We start from the raw sequence: 21,268 nt of genomic DNA, 5'->3' as shown, positions 1-21,268 counted from the left end.
TTTAAATATTCAGACATGCAGTGTGTGACAATAAGCTGTTGCCATATCAGAAATATTGTGCAGAGATATAATGTAAACAGCATCGATTTAAAAGCAAGCCCATACATAACAGGTAAAAATATACACTTCTTCCCAACAAAAAGTCATGGAGGGAGACACATTTCCCCGCTCACATTGTAGTTACTCAACCACTCAAGGTAGACTCTTCTTCTCACCACCCACCCACCCATGCGTGCCCTTCCTGCCGCTCAAACCCCCACCCACCCACCCACCGTTTACACTGACATACATCTGAGCAGGACCCAGCACCTTTTGTCTTGGGCTCCCTCCTTTGTTAGTGGCTGGTGGACACAGCAGCAGCAGCAGCAGCCTGCATGCCGCATGTCTACAGTAACAGGGAAGTGACAGAAAACTGCATCTCATCAGCCATTTACCTTTTTTTTTTCTGACTATCAATCAAGCATAAAATATATATTAAAAAATATTAAATCTAATATACATATATAGAATTATATATAATTAATTGTTTAATTTAATTTAAATAGAATACTTTGAATTCTTGATTTTTTATTATTTGGATGAAAACAATAAACATTTTGTTTGTCAGTCACTGGGAGATTTTTTTATATTCTATATTTTATATATATTGGGATGTGTAAAAATATACAGTTTAAATTATATCTATCTTTTAATATCGGGGTGTGTATAGTGAATCTGTGTATCTATGTGTCTATCTGTGTGTTTGGTTGACTTGGGAAGCAGCATCACCACCAAAGTGAACTGCAGATAACCTCATGACGTTGCAGACATGGTATGCAACCCTATATAAAATTGACGGTGGCCGCATGTATCTGGTGGTGGTCTGCGTCGCTTGATAAGGCTTTGCAGACTATCTGACTTCAGTCTAGATGAAGGATGAGCTTCTCAGGCACAGACGTTGTCCATCCTGCTGATGCTCCCTCGTCTCATCGTAAACTCTTGTGCACCCTCTGGTGCTTGCTAGTCTCCCAAACTTCTTTGTGTAGCCTGCTTTGCAGATTGTCTTCCTTGTCTGTGTGGTTGCTCATTATTCAGAGACAGACGGATCTCAGGTCATCTGCAGCTGCAGCAAAGGAGAAGCAGGAAAGATGGCGATCATCCACTAGACCGACCGAGCGCACGCATGAAATACGGAGGACAACTTTTGGGAGGATCGCTTGAGGAGAAGATTGTACCAGTGAGTTTTTTTGTGTGTGCTCTTGCTCTATATTTCCAGTTTCGTCAAGATTTCGGCTGAGCTTTCAAGGTCTGCGAGAACGTCGGTATGGTAGATCATGGGATATAATTTGGAGAGCGCCTCGTGAATGACCTGGAAAGAGCTGATCTCCCCTCGTTTCTCCCCCATTTTTTTGTAGTCGAGGTCCATGCTACCACTGAGAAGGAAGTCGGGGCGAGATTTTCTCCTCTCTCTCTCTTTTTTAATCGGGTGGTCGCTCTTGCTGGCACCCGTGCAGCCAAAGTCAAGTGGGTCTTCTCGCTTCCCAGTTAATATCCTAACCAGCCTAGCGCTTCCTCGCTATGTCGCCTTTCGGTTTGTTGTCAAAGTGACACAAGGAAATGGACGCGGCGGTGTAAAGAGGCTCGCCTGCGTGTTTCGGCAGCACCGGAGCGCCAGTGTTTTGTTATTCTGACATGTCTGGTCAGGGGAATTATTGGCCCCGGCTGTGCACCCCCCCCCCTCTCTTCGGCCGTGCGTGTTGTTGCGCGTTAGCTTCATGGAGAAGCCATTGCACGGATTGCTCTCCTTTACCAACCAGCCTCCATTAGCGACACAGTGGAGCTGGCATAGCCGCTGGTCCAGTCTCACACACACACACACACACACCATGAAAAGCCATGTCCACTGTGTGGAGGCTATATGCGCTCTCCACCTCCCCTTGCTTCTCTCAATTTTTAAAAAGGAAACCTTAACGTGGTGGCGATTTTTGAGTCCACAGTGCTGGAGCTACTACACGTCTTGCTGGTCGTGAAATCAATTTAAAAGCGCAGTGTGGCTTCTTCTTCTGCTCTTTCTTTTTAGATGTTTTTTTTTTTTAATTCAAACGGGTTTTTTTGGTCCTCCTTTTGCTTTTCTTCTTGGGTGCTTCTTGCTACACTCTTAACCCGCATGTGCCCTTGCACTGTTTTGGATGTCTATTTGCTGTCACTGGTCTCAAGTCAGGTATGTCACACTAGTGAGGGCTTCACCATAAAATGGAGGAAGGCAGATGAGTATCCAAGGAGAGCCCTGGAGTCAGATAGGCAGGATCTCCCCCCACCTCCCCCCCACCTCACGCCAGAACAAAGGTTGTGTTTAGAAAAAGAAAGAAAGAAAGAGAGAGAAGGGGGGGGGGGTTAAAAAAAGAAAAGCTCGGCCACATCCTCTTCTTCCTCCTCTTCTGCTTCGTTTTCAGCTCGGAAGTTTTAGTCTAAGAGGAAGCAGAAGAACTCTAAAAAGTGAGGTTAGATCCTCCAGTGTGTGTGTTTGTGTGTGTGGGGGGCCTTTCGAGGTTAACTTCTTCATTTTTAACCCCTGGCTTGCTTGTTTAAGTCATCTTGATTTGAAAAACTTGCTTTTCAAATATTTCTTTATTTTTGCTAGAGATGTACTGCTGAGGCTTCTGGAAAGTGTGCGCTTGTGATTGGCTGGGGGGGAGCACATGGATGAGACAGGAATCCTAAGGCTCAATAATGCAGTGTTTTGACCATGCAAGTAGTTAATGTTCAACAAAAAGTGGAGTCAACACACACACTCACACATGCTCTCTCGCTCTCTTCTCTCTCTTCTGGTTGAGTGTGTGAGGGTGAAGTAATGACTGTCGCAAACAGTTTCTTAAAGGAAGTTCTCAAGATGATTCTTTTTTTTCTTCTTCTTTTTTTACTCCGTGCTCTGGTCAGACGAGGGTTCAGATACTGTCATGAATGTGCTTTAAATTTTGCTCCCTTATGGCTTCCCCATAATTTGCAAAGGAAGCAGGAGCCTCCACTGTGCACGTTACTGTAAGGCTCTACAGACTTGTTTGGGACTTATTTGAGATTCTGGGTCCTTTTGGAAAACTTATTTTAGACTTGCGATTGAGGTTGTTGGTCATTTATTAACAGCCTCTCGGTTGCAATGCGCTCCGCGTTCGCTCTGCAAGCCTTGGGTGACTTTTCACACATTATATCCAAAAGGTGTCTGTTGACCAGCCTGGCAGGAGAGTGTGGGGGTGGGGGGCTTGAAAGCTGTAGTGTGTTTGTCTGTGTGTGGGTAGACGTTCTGTGTGTGTGTGTGACAGAGAAGGAGAGAGAGGGAGTGTGTGAGGTTGTGCTACGCTCTGCAGTTCCCCTGGCCACTGTGTGAAATCTTGCTGACAAGGAGACTGTGAGCTTGACACACTGTGCTGCGACAATGCCGGGGCTGAGAGGAGCAATCAAAATGGTGGCGAGGCTCCTTCTCCCCGGCGTGGCAGGGCAAACAGGTTCTCGAGGAGGAGCCAATAGAGGACAGAGACGGGCAGGAATCTGCTGCGGCGACACATTTGCATCGCTGCAATGCAATGGATGCAGTCAGGTGGATGGTGGATGTTCTGCAGAAACAAGCCCCCGTGATCGCAGTGTTTTGTTCCCGCTCAGAGTGTGCTTCTCTTTGCACTTGCAGTTCCTGTAATAACTTTCACAAGTCTCCAGCACATTCGTGGCCTATTCGTACTACGCTGGCGGGTGACCTATAGTCATATACCAAAGCCCCCTGGACTGCGTGAGGGCCCCTGAAGTTCCCTGTAGGAATTTCTTTGTTATAATTCGGCAAATGACACTCATGTGTGGCAGTAACATATATATGTGCCACACATATGAATTAAAAACTGAACAACGCAGGGTCCTTAAAGTGGCTCCTGTATTTTTACATAGCCTGGAAGGCAACTATCTGTAACGCCCATAAGAAAATCAATCTTTCCTTGGGAAATATGTATTTTGTAAGTGGAAACTAGTGTGCTGGTAAACAAAATAGGCTTGGAATTTAGACTGTAAATAAGAGGAAACATCTTGTGCCCCTTTCCTGCTTGTATTTCTGAGACTAAACTAAGAATTTCACAGAGCCAGAATGCTCTACTCAAATTTGATCTTGGACTTTTCTGCTGCTCTGTTTAGTGTTTCACTCTTCTGCTCGCTTCGTGTCTACAAAAGCATTTCTCTGCTGGTGTAATCATCACCAGTGACGTACAGAAAACCTTGGGGCAGGGCTGTGTGGGAGCACATGTGTTGGGTCTTTGAGCTGCATGTTTCTGAATGATCTTCTAAGATTTAACTGAAGTCATGTGATGACACGAGCAGATGTGCACCATCATGTTGGACTGAAAGGCTATCGCTGAATGTCCCAATGCGCATTCCCTTCTTCCTGTTGTCTCACTCTTCCTGTTTTATTCTGAAAGTCCCGACCAAACGCCGTGACACTGTGACCTCCACTGCTCGATTACTGTTTGTTCTAAAGAGACTACACCTCCAGGACCTGTAGTAATTCCAGCGAATGTTGCCTTAATTTGCATTAAGTTTGAAGTGGAGAATGGCAGTTGGGCAGTGCTGTTGTTTGTTTAGTAATAAATGGTCTGAAAAGCAGATCAAGATCATCTCTGATCGGGTCCCCCTCTCACTTGTGATGTGGTGCAGCAGACAGTAGTGTTTTGGGTTTTATTTTATTTTTTTGATGGACCACTTTCTGTCTGACTGAATATTTGCATGTAGCGCACGCTCGTATTAAACTGTTTGAATTTTAGCGCGGCATAGAAAGAAAATTTTAATACTCAGTGTTACCATAGCTCAGCTTTAAGGTGGCGGGGGGAGGAATTACATAACTGGATTTGTTTGCAAGGTATTTCAGGATTATGTTAGAAAAGCTTGACAGAGAGGACGGAGGATCAAACAAGAGAGACTTCTGTGATGGTTTGAACGCTCGGAGGAAGTGGTCATGAAGCTCATCACCCCCCTCTACACACACAAACACACATACATGCATACAGCTGCTCTCTCTCTCTGTCCTTCCCTCCCCTCCCTCCATCTCTCACTCACTCACTCACACTGGGTGATGCACGTCTCCATTCTTCTCTACCTGGGGCACTGAAGAAGGCTAAGGAGACGCACAAAAGCAAATTGAAATGCTCCAGTGAGTGCTTTCTTGACGTGATGCATGGCTCACAAGATGCAAGTGTAGCAGCAGGGCCAGGCTGCAAGTGTAGATCCAAAACACCACAGTCATCACAGCACAGCTGCAAGGGGGGGAAAAAAAACCCCTCACTATTTTCTCCTGACCTTCCTGCCTTCATAAGTAGCCACCAAACACATGCATGCTCTTACAATATGCCCAAACCTGCTCTGCCCATCTGAATAATTTAATGCTGTTTAACTGTAGCGGGTATATTTGAAGAACTAAAAGGCAATATCATGTCAGGGTTTAAGTGGAACAAGGAAGTAGCTTCTTAGAGGTGTCATTCCAGTTTCTGTTGTCAGTTGCGACGTTATACTGCTGCAAAACTGGTTCCTCCTCTCTGCTTTCCATCAGAACATCAACAATTCAACTGTGTCCCGAGGAAGAGAAAAAAATGCTTGTGTAGCTCAGTGAAGCTTGCAGTTGTGCCCTACCTTTATCTAGATCTGCTGATCTTTTCAGGGTGCATATTTTAGGCGTGTGAGGGACTCGTTTTGTTGAAATTCAAGGTCTAAAGCGGCCGTGCTGAAGAGACAGCTCGTCTGGTGGGATAAATTAAGCAGTCTACACGGCGTCCTCAGGTTTCCAGCCTAAATTCAGGATTTGTGCTGTTCTCTGCTAAGACACAGTGAACCAGCTCTGTCAGTCTCGAGCTGCCTGTGGTGGGGAGGAAAAAAAAAAAGGAGAAAAAAATTCTTTGGAGACGCCCGTTCCTTGGGCAGTGTGGTGCCACCAGACAAGGCCTTCATTGAGCAGAAACAGGAGTGGTCTTGTAGATGGGATCCACAGTGGCTCAGCCTCCGAAGCAACAGAACTGTCCAAGGACGATTAAATATTTAAGAGCTTGGAAAGGAGGTCTCAGTGGTAAGTTAATATTGATGGGTCTCATCTTTCCCTTCTCAAACTTGTTGAGTTGACTCAAGAGGTTGGTTTAGCAGGTCTGGAGAGGAACCTACCTTCTTTTCTTCTTAAAAAACTTTGAACCTTCACAGAGTTTGTTTGCAGTGTTTCCTGCAGCTGGCTTTTGAATTTTTCTGACCCCCCCCCCCCCCCCCCCTTTTTTTTTTCAGCTTCTTCCTGTGTCCTCTCATGGTCACTGTGAAACACTCCATCCTGGCTAGCTTGTAACCTCACCCAGTCCTTGTAACTGTAGTAACTGCCATGTCAGGCTTACAAGGAAGTCAGCATTGCAAGCTTTTCTGGCATTTGTCCACTGAGCACTACTTACAAGAAACCCTTCAGTGCATCTTGCAGTCCTTTCATGTAATCCTTTCCCCCCCTTTCCTTACTTTTTTTGTGAATTGGGCGAATAGAATACAACCAAAAGGCATTTTGATGTGTAAAATGGAAAAACAGGAGTAAAATTCCTGTTGCCTCCAGCCTCAGCCTCCAGCTGAGGGTAATTTTCCTGACAGTAAGTAGGCATTTCAGTTATACTAAACATTTCCCTCGATTGTAAAGTTTGGTACCTCAAGAGCAAAACTTCGGGGTCATTTATGGACAATTTTTGTGAGATGATGCCGATTTATCTGAGACAGCAGTGGATTGATTTACGTCAGGAAATGGTTTCCTAGGAGAGATGGGCTTCAAGGCTGCACGGAATGCAAGGTTTCCTGGACCTAATTGTCCTTGTGGAAAAACACTTCCTGGTTTCTCTCCAAGATCTGTCCTTCACTTGCCCCACTCTTGTTTGTTTAGCCCATGAACCCTTATGTTTCACTTTGGAGAGATCTGACTCAAGCATGTCTTCAGGCTCATGTGTCTGACTTATGTGTTGTGTGCAGAACAACTTCTTTTTTTTTTGCTCTAGCCTACTTGTGTACACCACATCTTTTGTCAGGATTTTTTTTTCTCTTTTAAGCTCAAGGGAAGAAACCTCTCGAGAAAACCAAAAATATCTACTTATTCCCATATAAAATTGTAAAAATAATCACGCCTGAGGCTATTAATTAAATTGTGCACTTAATCATTTTTGGATGGAATATTTAATCGTGTTGCTGAGGGTTGCCCCAAGTTTTCCTCTCTTATGCTTTTCAGTGTAGAAAAGAAGCTCTAACCTCTTTCATGGAAATCTTGATTAGACCACGTTAGGTCGCCCATATAAGTATGATGTCGCTCGCAGAAGGTTCAGGACGCGACATCGCCTCTAAAGTGTATTCGACCGGGCGGTCGAAGGAGCCACGTTTTAGATGCACGACAATCAGATCTGGGCTCTTGTCTTCACCCTCGGAAGAACAGCAAAAGGCAGGTTCGCAGGAGGCCATCTTTGCAGTTCACAAAACCACGCTTTTCACTTCTGCTTTTCTCGCTGACTGCAATGACAGCGTGCAGAGGAACCGACAGGAGGGGAAGCAGCTTGCTCAGGTCTGCGCTCTTAAAGTTAAACACTTCCATCTGTGTAACAAGATAGCAGAGCAAGCAGAGGCAGCTCCACTCAGCTGAGCAGGACAGTCAAAGACCTTGAGGAGCACAAAATGGTGGATGGCCATACCACTGATTCTCCAGCATGATTGGCTGCGTGTCTCCTTGGCCACTGTGGGGCTGGCTGTGTGAAATGGAGTCCTCTGTGCTGAGCGTTGGCCCAGCCTCAGCTCTGATGCAGAAGATAATTCTGTCAGCCTCGAGAGAGAGAGACGAGAGAGCAGCCAAGTGAGGTGACTATACTAAAAGAAGGCAGAGGACTCGAGCCATGTTTGTGTCTGCTTGCTTCTGTTTCTTATCTTCTAATCTGCTGTCCTACTTGATCTCCCGGGTTCTGATTTCTATTAATAGCTATTTAAAAATATATATTTTGGTGCTTTTTAGCTTTAAACAGACCTGTAACAGGTTAGGAAGGAATCAGTTGGGATTTATGTTTTGGCTTCGTTTGTAGGAATGAAGAAAGTGTCTGTGTAAGAGTGTTCGGTATCTCGGTATCTAACCTTCACACCCAGCAGGCTCAAGCTGAGGGATTTACCAGACCCTTGTTTTGCTGCTTTCAGCCTTGAAGGTCACATAAATATCTCTCAGGCTCGTGATTAAAACGCAAATTCACGAGATTTAAAAGAGTGTCAGCGCTGCATATTAAGTGGACTTGTATTTTTTTTTTCTTATTGGTTAGTTTTCACCATGACAACCTGAAGACGGCAGCCTCACAGCAGATAACCATTAATGCTTGTCCCTTCCTAATCTGCTCGGTCATTATCATCTGTGCAAAAAAAAGGACCAAATGTTACTACTGAGTGCTCTGCAGTCGTCCTCCTGTTCAGAAGGAACAATCTGAGCCCTTTGCTAAGCACAAAGGCTACCCTTGGTGCAAGGTTACTTGTACCATGATGGCCAGCTGCTTCTTCTTCTTCTTCTTCTTCTTCTTTTGCTTTTTTTTTTTTTTTTTGTTCAAATGCAGCTTTAGAGAGACATGGATTTGGCAAGTTGGATGTCTTTTGATTGACAAAGGGAATGTCTTGCTTTGCAAAGTAAGTCTATATAGAGGTCAGCAAGTACACTGATGTTAAATGGAAAAGGCCAAGTGACTGGTGATGGGTGATGTCAGGTAACGTGTCAGAGAGACAGGCTGATCCAGGCGCTGTCTGACCTTGTATTATACATGACTGACATAAACTAGAAAGTAAAAACAGGAAGAAGAAAAAGTATGCTTGATATTTTCTTTTATTCTTCTTATTGAGGTCTGCATTTGAAACTGTTTTCGTGGTTCAGTTTATGTTTACTTGTTCTTGGTCAAGCTTTTTGCTATAAATGTGCATGTGTTTGTTTGATTTTTTTTTCCTTCTAGTTTTTTTGAAAGAGAAAGTTATTCTGGGCTCATCATAGCATTCCAACTAGGTGCCGTGCTAAAAGAATTCCAACTTTCCTCTTTTTGATGTGAGGATTTGCTTGAAGGCTTCAGTCACTCAAATACTTTGAGGTCCAGAGATCAAAATCTCTGGACTGGGGGGGCGTTGCTGACATTTATTACAAAGGTGGCGTGTCTTCCTTTTGTTTAATGTCTTGACCGTGTGGCGAGTTGGGACCAGATGTTGTATTCTTGAGCTTCCTCTTTCAGCACGATTTCAATATAAATGTGCAGGCCAGTATTAATAATTGTATAAAAAAAACTTGTTCCTCCAGTTTTATTGTTCAGAGTTGGTGCATTATAACTGATACGGTGCCGCTTGCAAAAAAGTTAACTAACTTGCGGTTTAGAAGTAAAACTCACAGAGGGAAAATGTGAAGAAGCCACTGAATAACATCACAATTCGGGCTTTTGCAGTTTTTTAACGTTGTTTGCTCTTCTTTAGTTACACAGATATCATGCTGTATTGTGATACTATTGTAACTGCGTGCAGTGTATTGCAATAGCAATCAGTTTGAAGAGCAGTAACGATTTTCTAAACCTTTATCAACTGACACTAGAAAAACATATCTTTGTGTTTCATTTGGTTTCCCTTTAGTCATCTTAACGGTATGGCGGTTAGCCTACATGATCTTCTCAGTTACCCAGAATCCTTAAGGGTTGCCTGATCCTGCTGCGATGAGTTGTTTCTCTTTTACGCCCTTTGAATGTGACACTCGTGAAGGTCAGGCTGCGGCAGATCAGCAAAGCTTGCTGGATTGCAGCGTCTGAAAGGCTCTGCACCTGCATTTAGCAGTCTCTCTGACACAAACCAGGATTACTGAGCTGGATGTTCACAAAAATCTTCACTGCTTTTCATTCATTCTGCTCAATTGCAGTTAAAGTTTAGACACAAATGACTGCTGTTTGTCTATGCAAAAATGGGCTACTTCTGCTTTGTCTGCTGTTTTTGAGACTTGTGCTGATGTACGGTCCAGTGTTGCTTGTGTTCATTCTGATTAGAAAAAGCTGATTTTTCCAACGTCAAAATAGTGCAGTTAATAAGCATAAAGAGCCTGCATGCTAAAAAAGTAACGTTTCAGATGGGGGGAAAAAAGGTAAAAAATTAGATGAAGGTTTTCTCTGAAACACAGCATAGATGGATGTCATGGAAGGAATTATAGAACCATGAGGACCACATGTAGATCAGGTCATCTTCCTATGATGGACACTTATAAAGAGGAAGCTCAAAAGGAAAAACTACCAAGAGGCCAGCAGCAAGCTAAAAATATCTGAAGGACTATATAGCAGAGTCTGTCCACAACATGCAGTTAGCAAGAGATTCATGTGTTCTGCACACTTCTGAACTCTCTGCGGGGCAGCGGCATGAAGATTTCTCTTCTCCAAAAGGCACATTTTAATGTTGCAAGCATGTGGTTAATTCCCATGACAGGAAATGGAACTTGTGGTCCGATGAAATCAAGGTTGAATGTTTTGATCTTACTCGCCAAATATGGAGGAGTGGTACGTTTCAGAGTGCAGGTCAAAACCTTTATACAGCTGTTGTGTAGATGGAAGAGAGAATAAATTCAGAAGATTTTGAGAGAAAATGTAAATAGAAATATTTATCATGACTCTGACTGAAAATATTCCTGGGGTCTTTGGAAAAAACTGACTTTAGGAAGGCAGGAGAATCTCAGTCTTATGTTGGCGGACATTACGTGATATTAGTCATTATCAGCTGCCGGTCAAATCAAACCAAGTAAGGCTGAAGAATGTCTTTGGTCAGAGAGATGCTGTTTAGCTGGTTATGGTTTGTTTATATATATATATATATATATATATATATATACATACACCTCCTGAAACAGATCTCTTCTCAGATTTTACACCCAGCATTTTTATCAGCCACAATGGTGATTATGGTGTTGTTTTCAGGCTTTGGTGTTTAGGGCTCCGTTGCAAAATGTAGCCCAAAAGAGCCAGAACTAGTAGAAAGGCCACTCCTGGGTACTTTGGCATGTGTTTATAGGTCTGTGTGCCTGACGACAGATTTTGTCAGCATGATGGCACCATGTACAGGTGGGTAGCTGAGGTCAGTATTATAGCCGTGTTTAAAGATGGGTGTGGTCTGAAAACACATTGACTTTGTGACTTCTCCTTTAGTTATTAGTCAGATAGCTGATCATATCTCATGACAATGTGGTGGATTTCTGGTGTTCTGGAAGATGTTTGTGACTTTTAGACTCTGCAGAGTTGGCTGATTCATTTGAAACATGATAGAAATGCCATGACTATTATGGTATTTTTTTTCTTTTTTTGGTTTTTCCTAAACTGAGTAATAATGCTGGTCAAACCGCGCTGTTATTTTAAAAAAAACACTGTCTTCTTAGAACCAAAACTAAAACTGAACAGAAATGTGACAGAGAATATTTAAGTTCAAATATATGCTAATACTCGACAGGAAGAGCATTGCGTGGTGGCATTGCTGATGTATTTTCAGCCCTTTTTCTGTTGCCTTTCATACCCTTCCCCATCCCTTTCATTCAATTCCAGCAGATGTCTGATGAATGTTATGACAAAATGTTCATACTGAACATTATTGATTCCTCACATCTTCTCTGAAAAGGCCTGGTTCATTGATCGGCCAGGTGGGATCGATGTTTCATCTCGGCACATTCAGACTTCCTCAAATGAGTAGGATCATGTGATCACGTCATTTAAGGAAGCTCTGTGCTCTGATCACAGGCACAGAAGAATGAGGTCAGTGTCCAACTAACTGCTCTTATCGCACAAGCTGTTGTAACGAGACAGATATGCTCATCAGTAATATAGTGGCAAGATAAATATCTGTCAGATTCAGGTTGCTTAAACCTATCAATGTCATTGTTTTAATTATCAACACTGCCAAAGTAGCAGGAGCACCAATTTGAGTATAATATATGGGGTTGCTACTTTCTGTTTTGGTATTTCTATTCAAGAACTCCAGACTGTGAAATCAGTCGGGATATCTGAGCAAGTCCCAAATATATCCTGCAGCTCCCCAAATATACAGCCAGAGCATAAACGAGCTATCTTCTGCAACAAGAAGAACAAGGAGTTCTGCAACAGACGGTAGTGCACACTTACCTCATTCCACCCCACCCCCACCTCACTCCAGAGTCCAGACCTCAACAACATTGAGTAAGCCTGGGATTACATGAAGAGGCTGAAGCAGTCTAAATTCACAGGAAGACTGCTGAAGTTCCTGAAGTTGCTCAGGGCATTCTACAAACCAGAAAGAAAGTATGCTTAAGCACTGGTACTGTTTCAAAAGCAAACAGTGGTCATCCACCATAATGATTTGGTGCTAATATTATTTGGAAGCACTTTTGTGTTATTTATTAGTGCCTTTTTTGTGCCCAAAGCTGTAAACTAGTAACAAATATGTTACAAAAGAGATTACTTCATTACTTCATCTATTACATCTCTTCCAACTTTGGATTGGTGCAGCTGTGCAAGTGCGGAGCGTTTGGTGTCTTTCAGAACCAGCTTTCACTTCATCAGTTTCTAAAACCAGTTGCATGCTTGTTGGTACCTGTCAAACATTTGAACACACTCACTTATTGGGTCTATCCAGTCATTTAAACTGGTGCTGAATGTAGGAAAAAAACCCTTCCATAGTTAATGATGAATTATTCCACCTTTGGACTCAACACTTTTTTGTGGTGCCACACTGGTGACAGATTTTGGGCACCAGTTTTTTCTTTTTGTTTTTTTGGTGGAAATCATCACATTGTTTGAACACTGACTACATTGGTGGGAAAGAGTTAGCTCTGAGGTTGCACTTTCACACAGTTACTTTTAGCTAAATACAATGACAGTGTCCCGTGCTAAAATAAGGACTGTTTCATGTTAAAAGTCATGCCAGGTTTGAACTGATTACTGAAGTGAGAAATAGAAATTGCATTAAATACCAAAACAGTAGGTGAGACATTTGACTAAAAACAAATGCAATCACTCTGCATGATAAGTTGCCAAGAGTCCTCCAATGTGCACCATCAATGATGGCAACAGATTTAATAGAAAAAATCATGTGGTTGTTGAAACACATTAGATTAAGTGTTGAACCAACAAGCACATCGCAACTTTAGGTGCAAGCAATCAGTAATCAATCCCACATTAGCGATGCACAGCCCCTACATGCAGGATCTCTACATTAGAGTTTTACTATGCAAAAGGAAACTACTATACAGTGTTTTTTCTGTCTTTCAGTATGTTAAATCTTCTGTGATTGGACTGAGAAGGTCAGTCAGGTTGGACAAGCCTTTCTGTTTTGAGCCAGTGTTGTTGTCTGCTACACTGCCAACAGATAAAACTTCAACTGTGCAGCAACAAAACTCTAAGCTGCATGCAAATTTTTTTCGTTCTTCAAGCCCGACTTATATTTCTAGGTTGTATTTGAGGGCACCCTTCCAAAATGAACCAAGGCAACTTTCAACGCTCATGCAAAGTAATTCTTGATCCTTTTCAGGGGATTAATGCGCTGTGGCATATTCACACCCCATGGTTTTATTGTTTGTTGAGACCTTCAGGTGAAGCTACACCACGAAAAGTCTGAGACAAGTTGCTGCTGGAACTCTGCACATTGTATTTTAGGATGTTATGCTGTGTAATCTTTGTGATTGTTGTGTGTGTGTGTGCAGTGCAGTAAATTTAGACGCATATGGGTGCATGTAAGCTGACAGTACAAATGTTAATTATGCTTCCTGGCTGCCCTTTGGCTGCTGTCTCAGGGCCTGTAGCATCCTGTGTTTGCTGACCCTAACAAATTAAATTAACTGATAAATGTGTGGCTTTATCACACTGTTAACACTGTTAACCTTTCTTTAAAATAACATTTTACCTGCTATTATGATACGCTGTCAACATATCAGTGACATATCACCTTTTTGAGTCATTACGATGAACGTTTAGCAAATCAGTTTTCGCTACTGCAATGCATTAATTTAAAAAATTTGGAAAAAATAAACGAAACCCCCCAAAATGCAGGATTTTTAAAACCGATAACGATATTTGATTATTAAGAAAATCCAGTATACGGGCCGCTGGTTGTCGTTTGTGGTGTTAATATCAACACTTATAGCATGGTTGAAGGGTGTTTCTCTCGTCTTTTATGTACTTTCAAAATTTTCATTTATCGCCCATTATAAAAGCCAAAATTGAAATATCGTCTAAAAGCTAATATCGTACGATATATCAGCTCCATATTTATTGGGCCTCACAATAAAGTGTTTTATCTTAAAGAGTAACTTTTTTCTAAATGCACCCGTTATACAACAAATCAATTTATTTTGAGCCATGTGAAAATTCTGAAATCCAATGATTGCTCTCTTTTAGCTCTTGTGTTGGTTCTTGCTACAATAGGTCGCTCAAGGACCATTTTTTTCGCTCTGACGCCATGAGCGCACACATGGTAAAAGCAGCAATGGTTGTTAATAGTTGAGTAGGGAGCTGTGTTAAGGCGGAAAAGGTAGTCATCACAGAACAGGCCTTTTTTAACAGATACGTTTTAATGGGATTTGCTAAAGCCCTAACAAAAATATAAAAATAGTATGTTAAGATTTCCCACAGATGTGGAAGGAGTGAGTCAGTTGTCCTGACCATCTAGTCAGTGTCTGTGGTGGCTCTATATGCAACTGAGCAGTCTCAGTGCTAGTGGGAGCTTTGTGTTTTTCCAAAAACTGGGTTGTCGTTTGCGCTTTGTTATTTTGCCTTTACGTTCAAACGCATGCAAGTTTAAGTGGAACTGTCATAATTTAAAAAGCTTAAATGCTGTCTGTAAAGTGCTTCCCATTAAACAATTAACTCAATTTTTTTAATAAAAGGGGAACTAGTCAATGTTGTCTATAGTTTAGTAGCTTCTAATCACCTCTGCCTAGTATGATGTTGGTCTATTAAGTGCTGCCATAATCTAATCAAACCCACATGGACTCTATAAGGCATTTAAGGTGCCCTGTTGTATCTGACAGTGAGAAATTAGCAGATCCTTTAAATCCTTTAAGTTGTAAGGAGCAGCTGAAGCAAATCAGACTTGCTGTAACAAGTCTTCCAACACCATGGTACTGATTCATGATTTATCCCATTGTCCATCTGTATGTACCATGTCCGATTGGTAAGCAACAAGGCTGTTTGTTTAAAGGTGCTCCTGACAAGTCTGTAGAGATTTAAAAAAAAAAAAAAAAAAAAAGTTCTCGGATGTTCGGTTCATTAAAGCTGTCCATTTCAGTTTTGCTCTTTTCAACATACATATGCCAGGTAACATGAGCTCTTAATATATTAATATACCCCCTACTTTTGTGTGCACATTGCTGAAAGATAACAACCATTATTTGTTTCACTTTTAGGCGATCTCTAGTCTACAAGGTTGTTAGAAAAAAGTGAGAAGGACCTTTTCCAGTTTCTTAAAAGCAAATTGTGACATTTTTTAGATTGGTTGCATTGTTTTCAGGCAATATAATCTCAAATATGATCGAGCAAGTCAGCAAATCGTCACGGTATATACACTGGCATTTTTGCTTGAATTATTTAATTAAGCATCAAATATTTGCTTTCAGGAAGTTTCAGTCTAATTTAAATAGGAGCTTCAGATGTTTTTTTTATTTTTTTTATTTAACTGTTCTCCACCACATTAGGCACCAAATCAAGTTTGTCCATTTAAATATGGTTCATCATCATCAAACTGCCAAGCTTCATTAAGTCACTACTGCTTTACATCAGCCGAGCTGGTTTTCCTGTTTGTGTCAAAACAGCTGGTAAATAATTTAACAATAAAAGACCAACGGGATCTAATACTCCGTCTAATGATTACAGTGCGTGAACAGGTGTAATATGACCGCAAAAAATGAATCTGAGGCCTTACATTGTTGGTTTTCTGGTTTCAAAGTCTCACAGTATCAGGTAAAGAAAAGGTTTAACAGTTTGGTGCCAAAATAAATATTTCCTGCTGCTGCTTGACTTGACCCACACTTGCATCAGTTGATTTCACGAAGATAATTTGAGCCTCCACTTATAAAGACTGACTTGCAATGTTAAGGAACTGTTAGGCAGGAAAGAGGTCTTCTAAAAAAAAAAAAATTTAATGTGTATGTACTGAGATGAAAATGGAGACAAAATCCTTTTTCTTTTTCCAAGCAAAATCATGAACCATACATTCATTCACAATGCCCTCATTCCTGTATAAACTTGAGTCATCCCAGAGGTGTTCCATGGGTTGAGATCAGGACTCAGGCCAGTCAAGTTCTTCTACACCAAACTCATCCATGATTTTATGGATGCTGCGTTTGGTGCGCTGATGCTTCCCAAACTGTTCCTACAATGTTGGAGGCATGACATTGTCTAAAATGTCTTGGTGTGCTGAAGCATGAAGAGTTTCTTTCATTGGAACTAAAGGGACGAGCCCAACTTCTGAAAAACAACCCCACACTGTTAACCCCCCTGCTCCCCTCCACCAAACTCTACACTTGGCAAAGTGCAGTCAGACAAGTCGCGTTCTCATGGCAACTGCCAAACCCAGACTCTTCCATTTGGTTGCCAGATGGAGAAGAGTGATTCGTCACTCCAGAGAGCACATCTCCACTGCTCTAGAGTCCAGTGGCGGATGCAGTGCTTTACACCACTGCATCCAACGCTTTGCATTGCACTTGGTGACGTAAGGCTTGGATGCAGCTGCTCAGCCATGGAAATTCATTCCATGAAGCTTTCTACACATGGAGATGATCTCAAGGCCACATGAAGTTTGGAGATCTGTGGCAACCGACTCTGCAGGAAGTCAGCAACCTCTGCACACTCAACATCCCCTGATCCCTCTCTGTGCTTTTACACGGCCTATCACTTCATGTCTGACTTGCTGTCATTTCCCAGTCGCTTTCACTTTCACGACTGGGCTTGTTACACAGGTGGCATCCTTTCATGGTACCAAGGTGGAATTCACTCCTGAGAGTGACCCATTCTTTCACTAATGTTTGCAGAAGCAGTCTGTATACATACATGCTTGATTTTTATATTTTATCTGTGTCGATTTAGACATGTAAGTAGAAGTGCCCCATTCAGAAACAAATGTTGTAGTTCAATGTTTACTAAACTTAAAATATGTTCCATTAAAGATGAGCGGGAAAGCATGCAAAGGAGCAGGGGGGAAAAATGCTTAAGGCATAATTCGATAATAAATGATGAACTGACCCATACTCATCCACTACTTAGAATTCTGTTAAATATCAAATCCTGTTATTTGTAGCCCATTATTGTTATTTAAACGGTGCCTGTCAGCAACATCTTTTAGAGCTGATAGGATTAACAGTTAAATTCATCAGACAAGCTTGAAAGCCTGAGGACACAATGGTGGTGTCGTTTAAAAAGTATTGCCTGAATTAAAACCAAGATGAAAAGTTACAGCTGCAGTTAAAATTTTCTTACATATTATATGCCAGTCATAATTCTCCCAAGTGTCTGATCCATTTGTTCATTTGGCCTCACAGTGCTGCAGTTGTGTTTGACTAAATTTGACTACATTTTTAAACTTTCTTCATGTGGAAAAAACCCCAAACACAACTACCAAAGGCTTTAGGGAATAACTAGACAGTCATTGACTTGTCAAGACTTGTAAGATGGCTCAAGAATCGTCATTTGAATTAATAATTGAGGATCTGAAAAAAAAGCCCGGTGAGTAGTTTCTCTTAACAGAGGAAGTCGGGACTTAGAAAAATGCAAAAAGCAAAATCTGTATTGAATGTGTCAGCTGAACCTTCCCACATGAGATCGGGGCACCATTCCTCTGTATAGAGCTGCTTGCAAAAACAGGGTCTACACGGAAGAGTCATCAGGAAACCTCACAAAAATCGACATGGGAAGCATGCAAAACACCTGCAAAAGCACGTTATTTTGGAAAACGGTGGACGCATGAAGATTAAATTGCGTATAGCTTGCCAATTGTTTAGCTTGGGAGAAGAAATATTCTGCTTTAGCATTGTCTGTAACCCATTGCAACAGACAACACTGCACAGATATGAGGACGATTGGATTGCACTTAAATATAGAACAGTCTGGATGCGTCAGTCATGCAGTCATTCAAAAAAAATAAAAATAAATGTGAAACTGAAAAGAGACAGGTTCCCACATCGAGACGAGTTTCCAAAGCATACCTTTAAAATCTAGCATGACCTACTTAAAGAAACTCAGGCTGAAGCTTTGGAGTGGCCTTCATAGTCCCCTGAATTGAAGAACATTCAAAGTCTCTGGGTAGACATCTTAAACATGCTGTGTGTGCAAGAAGGCATAAACATATCACAGAACCTGACATGATATGCAGGGAAAAGTGGGTTAAAATTCATAGAGAGATTTTGATGGTCATGCTCTCCTTGGATTTCACAGTTCAAACAATCAGTAAACAGATAAACTAATAAAAAGGTTTATTTCAGCTGTATGTCGGTGTGCATGATGTGCTTGCAGCTTCACTTTGTTTCAATTCAACTCAGGTTCTAGTTACAGTGATTTATATAGTACTGTGCAGAACCCTCGAGCCTCCCCTCATTTCTTTATCTTCTGCCAGTGACTTATTGAAATGTGCACATATAAATGAAAATGAAATATTTCAGAAAAAAAAACCAAGTTGTGTAATTCTAACAAACTTAAAAGTCAAAATCTGGTATGACCAACTCTTTAAAGAAAAAAGCAAGCATATATCAAGATTGACGGCAAACTTGTGAGATAAACGTTGGAATTTAAGTTCTCATTGTCAGATTCATTCTTTTTGGCTGAATATCATATTGTTTAATACTCTTGATTAAATCTTTCTATTGCAGCAGCACTCTGCCGCAACCTGCCATATTTCATGAATAATGTTCAAAAGACAGGTGTGTATAGACTACTGAGAGGAAAATGTTGAAGAAGAGATTACTGATTTTTTTCTTTCTTTTTTTTTTTTTTTTTGTATAGGCAGTCTTTTTGTCATCCTTGTGAAAACCTATCATTGGATATAAATATGAGTTATTTTCACAGAGTCAGTGTGCCAGCATGCAGACGCTGCTGGTTATGAACCTGCTTGTTTTGTAGTGGTGTGCAGCAGAAGTCTTGTCTCTTGTGGCTCTGTGGCTTTATGATAAAACAATCATAGCAAAGAGCTGCAAAATTTGACTCCTTGTGGAAAAAAACCCCCATAAAATAAAGCAAAGATTTCACTTGGGTGAACTAATCTTCTATTAGTGAGAGTCACTGCAGTCTGCTGTACGCCCGATATGTCCAAGTTGATGCAAGGTTTTTGATGTTTTAGGTGTAAACTTAACAGTCTTGGCAAGTTGCTGTTAAGCAGCGACAGCTCAGCATGGTTTTCTGCTCAATGCATATAATCTTGCAACTGCAGGTACATTTTGTACACTGTCTCTTCCATTATTTTCGATATACTACTGCTTGCTAAAGTGGTAGCTAACTGTGAATATTTAAAGCTCCGCTGGTGATGTTGTTGTACCGGTGTTGGGTGCTGCAGCACGCTGAATGAGTAAGAAAAAGGTCTACTTCTCAGAGGTGACTTCTGGCAGGGTAGAAAGACTGCTCATGAAGGAGGGATGGAAAGGTGCAGATTTTATTGAATTTTATTTCCTTTTCCTCTAACGTCTCATTTATCTGGACTAGATTTGTGGCTAGGTGTACCTTGTGAACCCTTAGGCTGGGTGTGGTTCCTGGCAAGGAGGCAAATGTGCTAACCATTACACGATGGAAACATTACATATGACGCTTGGTGCATTTTTAGAAAAAGTTACTAAAGGCTGTTAAAACTGGCTGGGTGTTGTGACAGAGTCACTAAGGTAGCAATAATGAGACGAACTGAAGTATCACTGCTGTGAAGAAGATTTATGTCAGGTTCTTAAGCTAGTTCCAAACATTCAAAGCAACTATTGTAATCCTGAAAACTAAGACATGGCTGTGAATGGTCTGCTCCTGCTGCTGCTGTGTTTGGCCATTACTTAACTACTATTAACGTGCTTGAGTTTGACAAATTCACTGTTTTTCACTCATTTGCTGAGTGTGCTCTGGTGAATATTACCTTTGCTAACATTTTGCTCTTCTTCTTGATTTTTCTGGTGGTTTGTAAGCAGCATCACGGTCCATTACCTCCACAACTGGAGTGCGAATGGGAAAATCAAACTTTACATTTACTGTGTCTCATAATAAATACCAGGAAAAAACTATATTTTAATGGTAAATTAGATTTAGATGACATAATACGCCTCGATAATCTCTGTAATCTTTGCCCCATGTAGCAAACAAACATCTGTATAGAGAAGCTCGACAGTTGAATCCATGTTTATTTTATTGTTTATATTTCAGCGTCTTGCTTTGTTTTCCCTCAAACCTGTGACGGGCAGTAACTTGTTTATTTTATGAGTTACTCATAGCTGTGTTAGATGTTGCGTGCTATTTGTGTTTGAGAAACTCTTAAAGCACACACTCTGATCCGGTGTCTTGAGTTCTCCGGGTCCGCTGACATCAGAGGATGGGAGTAGACATCTTGATCTCCAGATCTCTCTTTCTCTTGTTTGTGCAAGAGGCCAAATTCTCACTGGTATCATGACGCAACGTTTTCTCCTCTGCGAGACACAATGAGATCTTTCTCCGGCTTTTCCTTTTTCTTCTGGGTAAACCCTGGTGAAGCACTGCGGGCTAAAGAGATCAGGATTTGGAGTATTGTGTGGTTTCCTACACATTTCTGTCTCTCTGCTTTTAAAATTTTCTAAAATTAAACATATTGATTTCTTCTCTGTTGTGGTCATCTAAACTCTGCAGAAAACACGAATAAATACATTTCCATGATTCTGGCTACCTGCTGTTATTGCCACTATCATTTTTTTTCCCCTTTAAAAAATCAGGCTGTCGTTTTCATTCACTGGGTCATTAATTATTGAGGATGTGCAGGTTGACGAGATGCACATCCTGCCTTGCTTGCCAGATGACTTCTCTGTCGCCAGGATGCATGCCATATAATAATTTAACACATCTGTGGACTTCTCTCTCACAGACAGCATGAGATGGTTGCGCTAACCAACAGTTAAGGACAAACCTCTGTACTCCTAATCAGCTTAATGCTGGCTTATTCAAAGGCCCTCTTTCAGACAGAGCAGCTGCTGTAAGCCAGTTTGAGTAGAGGGTGTGACTGCTGGCAGAGCTTGCCAATGCAGTGAGACCGGTTGGTGATTAACAAATGTCAGTAGACTTTGGAATCTGGG

General features: G+C 41.5%; 1 protein-coding gene across 2 annotated transcripts in view; it reads left to right on the top strand.

Moving 5' to 3' along the window:
* The first annotated feature begins 582 nt into the window (after nt 1-582).
* Nucleotides 583-21,268, top strand: part of znf462 (zinc finger protein 462) — a 56,338-nt gene continuing 35,652 nt past the window's right edge. Inside the window, exon 1 of one of the 2 annotated variants that reach the window (XM_082541570.1) lies at nt 583-1,216. The gene's annotated coding sequence lies outside the window, so the exon portion shown is untranslated. Of the gene's footprint in view, nt 1,217-7,729; nt 7,855-21,268 lie in introns of those variants that run through there. The other variant, XM_082541571.1, reaches the window with a different exon arrangement.

This window comes from Aulonocara stuartgranti, assembly GCF_965226115.1.
Source record: "Aulonocara stuartgranti genome assembly, chromosome: 7".
NCBI classification, from domain to species: Eukaryota; Metazoa; Chordata; class Actinopteri; order Cichliformes; family Cichlidae; genus Aulonocara; species Aulonocara stuartgranti.
This window is presented reverse-complemented; position numbering and strand designations above follow the sequence as displayed.